This window comes from Oryctolagus cuniculus, unplaced genomic scaffold (genome assembly GCF_964237555.1).
Source record: "Oryctolagus cuniculus unplaced genomic scaffold, mOryCun1.1 SCAFFOLD_142, whole genome shotgun sequence".
Taxonomy (NCBI): Eukaryota; Metazoa; Chordata; class Mammalia; order Lagomorpha; family Leporidae; genus Oryctolagus; species Oryctolagus cuniculus.
In genome coordinates this window covers 12441-25364 of record NW_027208297.1, presented here as the reverse complement: position 1 = coordinate 25364, position 12924 = coordinate 12441, and the positions used below count along the sequence as shown (strand labels likewise).

Genomic DNA, 12924 nt, shown 5'->3' with positions numbered 1-12924 from the left:
TTGTGCTATTATTAGGATCCTCATCCTGTGTATGTCTGGTCCATGTCACATCTCTTGAATATCTGACCTAGTATCCCAAAACTTAAAATTCATGCTTAAAATAAAGAAAGTGGGGGATGTATTGATGCTGCATAAATGCCTCTCATCCAGGCACACCCATCCCTCCCCAAAATTAGAAGCATGGCCACAGTTTCTGCTCAAGTCAAAACAGACCATGGATGGGCACACCTGCCCCAGAGGAATGAGACAGCAGGAGCGGCGGGGGCTAATGGATATTAATTGGTACCTGGAGTGTTTTCTGGAGTTTCTAAATTAGCACAAGCGACTATATGGGCCTGTCTCAGAAGATATGCAATGCAGCTCTGATCCCTATGTTGGACCACCAGACCAAATTCCTTTTCTCCTATCCTTAAGTTGATGTATAACCTTGCCTACATGCCTGCTGTCTTGTGGATTTGCTAGTACCCTCTAAATAAAAGTAAAAGCACATAGCTATCCAGAAGTGCACTATTAGAATGGATGCTCCCGTGTCCTGTCTCATCATTTGAAAAATCCCACATTCGGTTTCACTCCCCAAATGACTGCTGTGACTGGAGGTGAACAAATCTGAAGAGAGGAGCCAGGAACTTCTTCCCAGACTCCTAGTATATATAGGTGCCCAAGGTATTGTGCTATCTTCCAGTGCTTTCCCAATTATTAGCAGGAAGCTGAATGAAAATTGGAGCAGCCAATATTCAGACTGCACCCATATAGAATGCTGATGCTACAGGCAGATGCATATCCTAAATGCTATAGCGCTGGTCCCTGTAGTCCTCATATATTCAGTGGCTTTTGGGCAATGCAGAGGTAGCAAAGGTGATATTGGTGTCTGTAGCAGTATCATTGTAGCTCAAGACCCCAGAACACACTTGATGTAATTTTGGTCCAGATGGATTATGAAATTTTAATGCATTAGATTTTTTTTAAGATTTATTAATTATTTATTTGAAAGACAGAGTTACAGAGAGAGGTAGAGACATAGAGGTCTTCCATCCACTGGTTCACTCTCCAGATGACTGAAACACTGGAGCTGTGCTGATCTGAAACTAGGAGACAGGAGCTTCTTCCAGGTCTCCCACATGGGTGCAGGTACCCAAGGACTTGGGCCGTCTTCCACAGCTTTCCCAGGCCATAGCAGAGAGCTGGATCAGAAGTGGTGCTCTGCGACTAGAACCAGCGCCCATATGGGATGCCAGCACTTCAGGCCAGGGCTTTAACTCACTGCACCACAGCACCAGCCAATGCATTAGATTTTAAAAGATATTGCCTTATTTGAGAATATGTTAATTCAGTGACCACTTATTTGCAATGAAAATACCCATGGCTGACATTAGAGTTCCAGCATTACCTTAAAGGTTGATCTTATAATTATACTAGTTGTTATGGCCCATTGATAGAGTTATTAGTCTGGTTACAATATATCTAGATGCCAATGCTTGCTTAGCAAAAATTATTGGCATGTAGCCAACATCATTTGTCATTATTGCTTGGTTTCATGGCTTCTTTAAGGTTTGGGTTTCTGGATAACAAACCAATGCATGCATTCGGAACAGCAATAATAGCATCAAATTCAGCAGAATTGTGTGCAGCTGCATTTGAATAGTTTTGTTCTTACTATTTATCTTATTTATTTGGAAAGTAGATTTGAGAGAGAGACAGAGACAGAGACAGAGACAGAGAGAGAGAAAGATCTTCCACTGGTTCACTATCCAAATTCTTGAAATAACCAAGGCTGGATCAGATTGAATCCTGAAAACTGGAACTCCATTAAGGTCTCCTATACGTGTGGCAGTGTCCCAGTACTTTGGCCATCCCCTACTGCTCTCCCAGGCACATGAGAAGGGATCTGGATCAGAAGTGGAGCAGCAAGAACTTGAATTAGTGCTCATATGGGATGCTGGCATCCCATGAAGAACCTTAACCCACTGAGCCACAATTTTGGGCTCCTTAAATAGCTTTTATTGTTTGATTCTGTGAGTGACATTTCCTATATCCTAACATAAGATTTTTTTTTTTTTGGACAAGCAGAGTTAGACAGTGAGAGAGAGAGACAGAGAGAAAGGTCTTTTTTCCATTGGTTCACCCCCCAAATGGCCTCTACGGTTGGTGCGCTGCAGCCGGCGCACTGTGCCAATCCAAAGCCAGGAACCAGGTGCTTCCTCCTGGTCTCTCATGTGGGTGCAGGGCCCAAGCACTTGAGCCATCCTCCACTGCACTCCTAAGCCACAGCAGAGAGCTGGACTGGAAGAGGAGCAACCGGCACAGAATCTGGCACCCCAACCGGGACTAGAACCTGGGGTGCCGGTGCTGCAGGTGGAGGATTAGCCACGTGAGCCGCAGCGCCAGCCATAAGATCTTGTCTACATCCATACAAACCTGTACATGCCCTATCTCATCTTTTAACAAGACTGACATAAAACAATGGAAGCCATAGGTTTCCACAGTGGAATTTATCACAAAGTCCAGATTTGGTTGCATCATTTATTTTTCCTTTCCTATTAAAATTTTTATGAAAACAATGAGGACAGATTTTAGGTAGTTCATAGGTACAGATCCAAGAAGACAATCACACTTCCCTCGACACCCTGCTCCTTCAATACTCTTCCCTCTCAGTCATGTCTTCATCAATGTGTCAAAGAGATAGTTTGAATCCACTCTATATTCACAGGCTTAATTCACCATGTATGATAATATTCAACAAATAAAATGTGTGAATACTGCAGTTACACAGAAGTCTAAATATGAGCAAAATGTGACAAACATTTCCGAATATTAGACCTGTACTAAGTAAAGAGTTCAATACTAGAAGGAAAAAAATGAAACTTCCTCACCAGAAAAGACAAGGGATGCAAGCAATCATGGAATCTAAACATTTTATTTTCACTCTGAAATATTACAATCTTAAATGTTTGTTAATTAACACAGACCAGGGTAAACATATGATGTCTGTCTTCTGGGGACTGGCCTATTTCACTAAATATAATGGTTTCCAGTTGCACCCATTTTGTTGAAAAGACAGGATTTCATCTTTTATTACTGAACAGTCTTCTGACGTGTATATACATACTAATTTCTTTATCAAGTCATTAGTTGGTGGATATCTGGGTTGATTCTATAATTTAAGTACTTCAAATTGAGCTGCAGTGAACATGGAAGTACAGACAAGTCTCATTTGTTAATTTCATTTTGTTTGAATAAATTCCCAGGACTGGAATTGCTAGGTCATTTGGTAGGCCTATATTGAGATTTCTGAGATATTTCCATACTGTCTTGCCACGTGGCTAAACAAGTTATATTCCCACCAAGAGTGGATTAGGGTACCTTTTTACCACATCCTAGTCACCATTTCTTGATGATTAATTTTTGTCAGGGAGCCATTCTAATTGGGGTGAGATAGAAACTCATTTTTATTTGTATTTGCATTTCCCTGATGGATAGCCATTCTGAGCATTTTGTCAAATATCTATTGGCCATTTGAATTTCCCCTCTGGAAAAATTTCTGTTAATGTCCTTTGGCCATTTTTAACTAGATTATTAGTTTCACTGCTGAATTTCTTGGAGCTCAAGAACTTAACCTTCATTTATACTTTTTAAAAACTTTTTTGACAGACAGAGTGGACAGTGAGAGAGAGAGACACAGACAAAGGTCTTCCTTTTGCCATTGGTTTACCCTTCAACGGCTGCCGCGACCAGCGAGCTGCATCTGGTGCACCGAGCTGATTGGAAGCCAGTAGCCAGGTGCTTCTCCTAGTCTCCCCTGTGGGTGCAGGGTCCAAGGACTTGGGCCATCCTCCACTGCACTCCCAGGCCACAGTAGAGAGCTGGCCTGGAAGAGGGGCAACTGGGACAGAATCTGGCGCCCCGACTGGGACTAGAACCCAGGTGCCAGTGCCGCAGGTGGATGATTAGCCTAGTGAGCCATGGCGCCAGCCTTGACCTTCATTTATAAAAGACAGCTTATTTGATAAAATATTCTGCATTGACAGTAATGTTTCTTTGTTGCTTTTTACTTTCATTTTTTTCTTTGACTATGTTTCTCCATTTATTTTTCAGCCTTTAAGATTTCTAATAAGAAATCAGTGATTAGTGTAATTGTTGGCAATCTAGTGTCTCTCTCATGCACATTTAAAAACCTTTTATTCATTTTTATTGAAAGTTCAACTATACTGGGTATTTGTGAAGAAATTTTCTGATCTTGGGGCCAGTGCTGTTGGCATATCTGGTAAAGCCACCGCCTGCAGTGCCAGCATCCCATATGGATACAAGTTCGAGTCCTGGCTGCTCCACTTCTGATCAAGCTCTCTGCTATGGTCTGGGGAAGCAGTAGAGGATGGCCCAAGTGCTTGGGGCCCTGAACCCTCTTGGGAAACCTGGAAGAATCTCCTGACTCCTGGCTTCAGATCAGCACAGCTCCAGCCATTGTGGTCATATAGGGAGCGGACCAGCAGAGGGAAGACCCCTCTCTCTCTTTCGTCTCTCTCTCTCTCTCCCTCTCTCTGTCTCTCTACTTCTTCTTTTTTTAAACATTTATTAAATAAATATAAATTTCCAAAGTACAACTTTTGGATTATAGTGGCTTTTCCCCCCATAACTTCCCTCCCACGTACAACTGTCCCATCTCCTACTCCCTCTTCCATCCCATTTACATCAAGATTCATTTTCAATTATGGTTATATGCAGAAGATCAATTTAGTGTATACTAAGTAAAGATTTCAACAGTTTAAACCCACACAGAAACACAAAATACAATGTACTGTTTGTTAGAGTTATACCGTTAATTGACATAGTACAACATATTAAGGACAAAGATCATACATGGGGAGTAAGTGCACAGTGACTCCTGTTGTTGATTAAACAATTGACACTCTTATTTATGATATCAGTAATCACTCGAGGCTCTTGTCATGAGCTGCCAAGGCTATGGAAGCTCTAGAGTTCACCAGGCAGAGTGGACAGTGAGAGAGAGAGAGAGAGAGACAAAGAGAAAGGTCTTCCTTTTTGCCATTGGTTCACCCTCCAATGGCTGCACGGCCGGTGTACTGTGGCCGGCACATGGCACTGATCCCAAGCCAGGAGCCAAGTGCTTCTAGTCTCCCATATGGGTGCAGGGCCCAAGCACTTGGGCCATCCTCCACTGCACTCCTGGGCCATAGCAGAGAGCTGGACTGGAAGAGGGGCAACCAGGACAGAATCTGGGGCCCTGACCAGGACTAGAACCCGGTGGGCTGGTGCCACAGGCAGAGGATTAGCCTATTGAGCCGTGCCACCAGCCAACCACCTCTGATCTTATTTAGACAAGGCTATAGTTAAAGTGGAAGTTCTCTCCTCCCTTCAGAGAAAGGTACCTCCTTCTTTGATAGCTCATTCTTTGTGCTGGGATCTCACTCACAGATCTTTCATTTAGGCCATTTATTTATTTATTTATTTTGCCACAGTGTCTTGGCTTTCCATGCCTGAAATACTCTCATGGGTTTTTTAGCCAGATCTGAATGCCTTAAGTGCTGATTCTGAGGCCAGAGTGCTGTTTAGGGCATCTGCCATTCTGTGAGTCTGCTGTGTATCCTGCTTCCCATATTGGATTGTTCTCTCCATTTTAATTCTATCAGTTAGTATTCACAGACACTAGTCTTCTTTATGTGATCCTTTTGACAGTCCTATCATTATGATCAATTATGAACTGAAAATGATCACTTTGACTAGTGACGAGTTTTTGTAGCTATTTTGAATGGGATTGACCTTAGAAGTTCTTTCTCAACTGTGGTATTGCCTGTGTATATAAAGGCTGTTGATTTTTGTTTTTTGATTTTATATCCTGCTACTTTGCCAAACTCTTCTATGAGTTTCCACAGTCTCTTAGTAGAGTTCTTTGGATTCCTTAAATAAAGAATCTTATCATCTGCAAAGAGGGATCGTTTGACTTCTTCCTTTCATATTTGTATCCCTTTTATTTATTTTTCTTGCCAAATGGCTCTGGCTAAAACTTCCAGAACTATATTGAATAGCAGTGGTGAGAGTGGGCATCCCTGTCTGGAACCAGATCTCAGTGGAAATGCTTCCAACTTTTCGCATTCTGGCCGTGGGTTTTGCATAAATTACTTTGATTGTATTGAGGAATGTTCTTTCTATACCTGGTTTGCTTAGAGTTTTCATCATTAAAGGGTGTTGAATTTTATCGAATGCTTTCTCTGTATCTATTGAGATAATCATATGGCTTTTCTTCTGCAGTCTGTTAACGTGGTGAATCACATTGATTGTTTTGCTCACATTGAACCATCCCTGCATACCAGGGATAAATCCTACTTGGTCTGGGTGGATGACCTTTCTGATGTGTTGTTGCATGCTATTGGCCAGAATTTTATTGAGGATTTTTGCATCTATGTTCACCAGGGATATTGGTCTGTAATTCTCTTTCAATGCTGCATCTTTTTCAGGTTCAGGAATTAAGGTGATGCTGGCCTCATAGAAAGAATTTGGGAGTATTTCCTCTTTTTTGCTTGTACTGAATAGTTTGACGAGAATTGGAGTCAGTTCTTCTTTAAATGTCTAGTAGAATTCAGCAGTGAATCCATCCAGTCCTGGGCTTTTCTTTGTTGGGAGGGCCTTTAATACTGATTCAATTTCTGTCTCAGTTATGGGAATGTTTAGGTTTTCTATATCTTACTGGTTCAATTTAGGTAGGTTGTGGGTGTCCAGGAATCTATCCATTTCTGATAGATTATCTTGTTTGCTGGCATACAACTCTTTGTAGTACTTTTGATGACTCTTTTAATTTCTGTGATGTCTGTTGTTACATTTCCCTTTTTCATCTCTGCTTATTGATTTGGGTCTTTTCTTTTTTTAGTTATTTGGGCCAATGGGGTGTCAATTTTGTTTATTTAAAAAAAAAAGCTCTTCCTTAGGCTGATCTTTTGTAATGATTTTGGATTCAATTCTGTTGATTTCTTCTCTAATTTTAATTATTTCTCTTCTCCTACTAGATTTGGGTCTGGTTTGCTGCAGTTTTTCTAGAACCTTGCGATGCATTGAAAGCTCATTTATTTGGTGCCTTTCCAATTTCTTGATGTAGGCACCTATCACAATAAACTTCCCTCTTAACACTGCTTTTGCTGTATCCCATAAGCTTTGATGTGTTATGTTGTTATCTTCCTTTTGATTTCTTCTATGACTCAGTGTTCATTCAGGATCATGTTTTTCAGTCTCCATATGTTTGCATACGCTCTGGGGATTCCTGAGTTGATAATTTCCAGCTTCATTCCACTGTGGTCTGAGAATATGCATGGTAAGATTTTAGTTCTTTTGAATTTGCTGAGACTTGCTTTATGGCCTAGTATGTGGTCAGTCCTAGATTATGTTCCATGTACTGCTGAGAAGAATGTGTATTCTTCAAGTGTAGGATGAAAAGTACTGTAGATATCTGTTAGATGCACTTGGGCTATAGTGTTGATTAAATCTGCTGTTTCCTGGTTGATCTTCTGTCAGGTTGATTTGTTTATTTCTGAAAGTGGAGTATTGATGTCCCCCAATATTATTGTATTGGAGTCTAAGTCTCCCTTTAATTCTTTAACATATCTTTAAATAATCTGGTGCCTTGTATTCAGGTGCATATACATTTATTATAGTTATATCTTCCTGTTGAATTGATCCCTTTATCATTATATATTGACCCTCTTCATCTCTCTTAACAGTTTTTGTGTTAAAGTTTATTTTGTCTGATATTAAGATGGCTGCGCCAGCTCTTTTTTGGTTTCTGTTGGCATGGAATATCTTTTTCCAAACTTTCACTTTCAGTATGCATGCATCTTTGCTAGAAAGATGTGTTTCTTGTAAGGAGCAAATAGATGAGTTTTGTTTTTTAATCCATTCAGACAGTCTTTGTCTTTTAACTGGGAGTTGAGGCCATTAACGTTCAATGTGACTATTGATAAGTAGTAACTTTGCCCTGCCATTTTCCCAAAGATATTTTCTAACATATGCTTTGAACTTCCTGTGATCTTTTGCTGTGAGGTTTCCTTCCTTTACCTTCTTTCATATTGATGACCGTGTTTCTGTGTTTCTGTGTGTAACACATCTTTAAGCATCTTTTGCAGGGCTGGACAAGTGGTGACAAATTCTTTCAATTTCTGTTTGCTATGAAAGGTCTTTATTTCACCTTCATTCACAAATGAGAACTTTGCAGGATATAATATTTTGGGATAGCAGTTTTTTTTTTTCTCTTAGTACCTGGGCTATATCTCACAATTCCCTCCTGCCTATAGGCTTTCTGATGAGAAGTCTGCTGTGAGTCTAATTGGAGATCCTCTGAGAGTAATCTGATGTTTCTCTCTTGCACATTTTAGAATCTTTTCATGATATTTCACTTTGTTGTTTAATTACAATGTGTCTTGATGAGGATCTCTTTTGGTCTTATTTATTGGGGCTTCTATGTGCTTCCTGTATTTGGATGTCTCTTTCCTTCTCCAAACTGGGGAAGTTTTCTGCTAGTATCTCACTAAAAAGGCCTTCTAATCCTTTCTCTCTCTCCATGCCTTCAGGAACTCCTGGAACCTGAATGTTGATTTTTTAAATAGTATCCTGTAGATTCTCAACAATATCTTTTAGATTTCTAATTTCCTCTTATTTTCTTAGGTTTGACTGTATACTTTCCTGTGCTCTGTCTTCTAAGTTCGATATTCTCTCATCTACCTACGGATTCTGATTTAAGGCTCTCAAATGTGTTTTTCATTTGTTCTATTGAATTCTTCATTTCATTTTGATTTCTCTTCAATATCTCAATTTCATGTTCTATTGAATTCCTCATTTCATTTTGATTCCTCCTTAAGATTTCATTTTCATGAGATTTTCTGTCCTGTCCTGTATGGATTTCTGTAGTTCATGCATTTGTTTTTGAGAACTTCTAAATGTTGTTATCATAAGTTTTTTGAATTTTGTATCCTCCATTTCTTCTATCTCATCATCTTCATATTCTTGTATTGGAGTGTCATGTTCATTTGGGAGCATCACGATGTCTTTCTTGTTATTTCCTTAGTTTTTGTGTTTGTTGTTTGGCATTGTGGAGATATTCTTTGTTTTCTTTTTTTCTCACTCTGGTGGCTTTTTTCGTTATACTATGTCTCTAGATTAAGTGGACTGTCTGCTTTTGTTGAATCTCTAGAGGTTTGTGGTGGGTGTGGACAGAAAGCTCTGTTCAGTTCTTCAGGGTTAAGGGTGTGCCAAAGGTGACACACCCAGGTTTGATGTGGTAAATCTTCTCTCTCTCTCTTTTTTTTTTATTCAGGAGGGAAGTAATTCCACTCAGCTGAAATCTCCTTAGTGGCAATCAGTGCCTGAGCACTAGCCCCAGTGGGTATAATATTTATCTGCTCTGTCCCAAGGACCACACAAAGGATCTGTTCAGTCCTCACTGTAAGCTCAGATTCCCTGTAAGCCAGTGCAGCCCATGCTTGTGGCATCTCCCACTAAGACTACTCAAATCTCAGCCACACTGTCAGTTATACCACACACCCTCAGGTTGTTTTTTCACTGTCCCAGTTCTTAAGCTCCACACATTCATTAGGTCTTAGTCTCTTGTTATTACTCCCCACCAGAGTGAGGTTTTTCTGTTGCTGATTGCTGAGTGCAGCCCCGAGCTGGCCCAGCATTATGTATGTCCAAAATGGTGTCTGCTCTATCAGCTCCCAGGCTTTTGTAAGGTGATTGGAGAGATAGAATCATGTCCATACCATCCTTTTATTTTTTCTCTCCACTAGTTAGGCTGGTGTTTATTCCCCCATGGGGCTTCAAGCCTTGTTCCCTTTAGGCTCTTCCTGCCATTTTTCCACCAGTGTCTCAGGCTACTGTGGTTTCATCTCACTTCTCTTTCCGGCACTGGTGCAGAGCTCTCAACAGCTTGAGTCCCAAGCTGTGGGTACCTGTGCCCTCCACGTAGGTCCACTGTGTCCCTCTAATTATGCTGTTTTTCCTTAATTCTTCCATGACACTACACTATCTTCACTTTTATTAATCTGTCTTCTGGACTATCAGTAAGCTGCCTTCCAATCCGCTATGTTGGCTCCTACTGATTTTTGATTATTGAACCATCCCTACATACCATAGATAAATCCCACTTGTTTGGGGTAAATTATTTTCCTGATGTGTTGTTGGACTTGTTTGGCTAGAGTTTTGTACAGAATTTTAGCATTTGTGTTCATGGGAAATTGGTCTGTAGTTCTCTTTCTCAGTTGCATCTTTTTCAGATTTAGGGATTTAAGGTGATGCTGGGTTCATAGGAAGAACTTGGGAGAATTCCCTCCTTTTCAATTATTTTGAATAGCTTGAGAATAATTGGAGTTAGTTCTTTAAATGTCTGGTAGAATTCAGCAGTAAAGCCATCCAGTCCTAGGTTTTTCTTTTTTTGACGGCCTTTATTAATGATTCAATTTCTGTCTTGGTTACAGGTCTGATTAGGTTTTCTATGTGTTCACGGCTCAATTTCAGTTGGTTGCATGTGTCTAGGAATCTATCCATTTCTTCCAGGCTTCCTAGTTTGTTGGCATACAGCTCTTCATAGTAATTTCTGAAGATTACTTTTATTTCTATGGTGTCTGTTACATTTCCTCTTTCATCTCTAATTTTATTAATTTGAGTCTTCTTTTTTTTTGCTAGTTCTGCCAATGGTGTATCAATTTTATTTTTTCAAAAAACCAGCTCTTAATTTTGCTGATATTGTATATTTTTGTTTCAGTTTTGTTGATTTCTTCTCTAATTTTAATTATTTCTTTCTCCTACTAGTTTGGGGTTTGCTTTGTTTTTTTATGTTTTTGAGATCCTTGAGATGCAGTGATAGCTCATTTATTTTTTGCCTTCACAATTTCTTGATGTAGGCACCATTTGCTCTGCCACAGTGCTGACCCTGGAAATGGAAATTTGAAATCCATGTATACAACAAACTTTTAAATTTTGTATGAAATACTTATGCTATTAAAAACTATAAATGGATTTCAAAACACATCTTTAATTCCATTCTTCCATGAATTATGCAAAGTACAATCATATATATGTATTCTAATTTTTGCCATAATTTCAATATTGCATGCTTACCAGTGATTGTAACATGCACAGAATTTGTTTTGAGGAACAACAAATTTTTTTTCTTAGTACTTGAAGGTTAACTAGTAGAATCTTATTTTATAAAACTTTTTACCATGTTTGATCTGTTCATTCACAGTAAGAACATTCCAAATTTATCTGTCATAGTATTGTATTTGTAATATCAACTTGTTTTCATCAGATTAGTTCTTGTGAATATGAGACTGCTGTGAAAGTATATAAAAACTCACAGCTATTTTAACTTATTTGTGGACTGTAACTTTATGAATAAGGTATCACTCTTTTTTAAAGATTTATTTTATTTATTTGAAAGACAGAATTACAGAGAGAGGTAGAGACAGAGAGAGAGAGGTCTTCCATCTACTGCTTCACTCCCCAGATGGTTGCAACTGCTGGAGCTGAGCCCATCCAAAGCCAGGAGCCAGGAGCTTCTTCAGGTCTCCCACATGAGTGCAGGGGCCCACGCACTTGGGCCATCTTGTACTGCTTTCCCAGGGCATAGCAGAGAGCTGTATCAGAAGAGGAACATCCGGAATTAGAACCAGTGCCCATATGGGATGCTGGCACTTCAGGCCAGGGCTTTAAACTGCTGCGCCAGCTGGAGCCATGGCTCACTAGGCTAATCCTCTGCCTGCAGCACTGGCACCCTGTTCTAGTCCCGGTCAGGGCGCTGGATTCTGTCTCAGCTGCCCCTCTTCCAGTCCAGCTCTCTGCTGTGGCCCGGGAGTGCAGTGGAGGATGGCCCAGGTCCTTGGGCCCTGCACCCACATTGGAGACTGGGAGAAAGCACCTGTCTCCTGGCTTTGGATCAGCACAGTGCACTGGCCCCAAGGCACTGGCCATAGCAGCCACTTGGGGAGTGAACCAATGGAAGGAAGACCTTTCTCTCTCTCTCTCTCTCTCTCTCTCTCTCTCTCTAACTCTGCCTGTCAAAAAATTCAATAAATAAATAAATAAACTAACTGCTGTGCCACAGCACCAGCCCCAGGTATCACCCTTTATACCTTTTGTCTCAGTTGAATTGAGTTATATTTTATTTGAGATTTATAGCAATATAGTAGCATTTTTCTTTTTGTAACGATCAGCTGACATAATGAATGCCACAGTACTATTTGTACCAGGAAGTTCATAACTAACCGACCACTTCAGAGGGAACAACTGGTCACTGATGTGCTCCACTCTGGGAAGGCAACTGCTCCACAGACAGAGATTTGTGAAAAACTAGCCAAAATATGCTAGATGACTCCTGATGTCATCTATGTATTTGGATTTAGAACCCATTTTGGCAGTGGCAAGACAATGGACTTTGGTATGATTTATGATTCCTTGGATTATGTTAAGAAAAATGAACCCAGACATTGACTTGAAAGACATGGCCTGTATGAGAAAAAAAATCTCAACACAACAGCAAAAGGAGTGTAACAACAGGATGAAGTTCAGGGGAACTGCCAAAGCCAATGTTAGTGCTGGCAAAAAGCTGAAGGAGTAAAGTTTTTGTAGTGACTTTATCTATGGTGATTTTGTGAATTTTTCATGAGAATTAATAAACTGTAAAACTTTAAAAAAATGTGTGGAGTGAACTGTGTTTTTTCTGTGTGGGGTACATGTGCTTTACTCAGTTAAATGATCCAGGAGACACTACAAAGAAGAAATGATGACAGTTTACAGTGACTATTTGTGCTGCAAATACTAGAGTGTGGGGCAGTTATTAGCTCAATCTCAGGCACAGCCATGTTCTAGCTTTTCCTTTTCCTGCACTCTTTATTCTAGCAAATTGCACTTGGATGATGAAGTCCAACC

At 40.1% G+C, this 12924-nt stretch overlaps 1 pseudogene; it reads left to right on the top strand.

Moving 5' to 3' along the window:
* The first annotated feature begins 214 nt into the window (after positions 1 to 214).
* LOC138848174 (small ribosomal subunit protein eS24 pseudogene) lies at positions 215 to 12613 on the top strand (annotated as a pseudogene).
* The last annotated feature ends 311 nt before the right edge of the window (positions 12614 to 12924 follow it).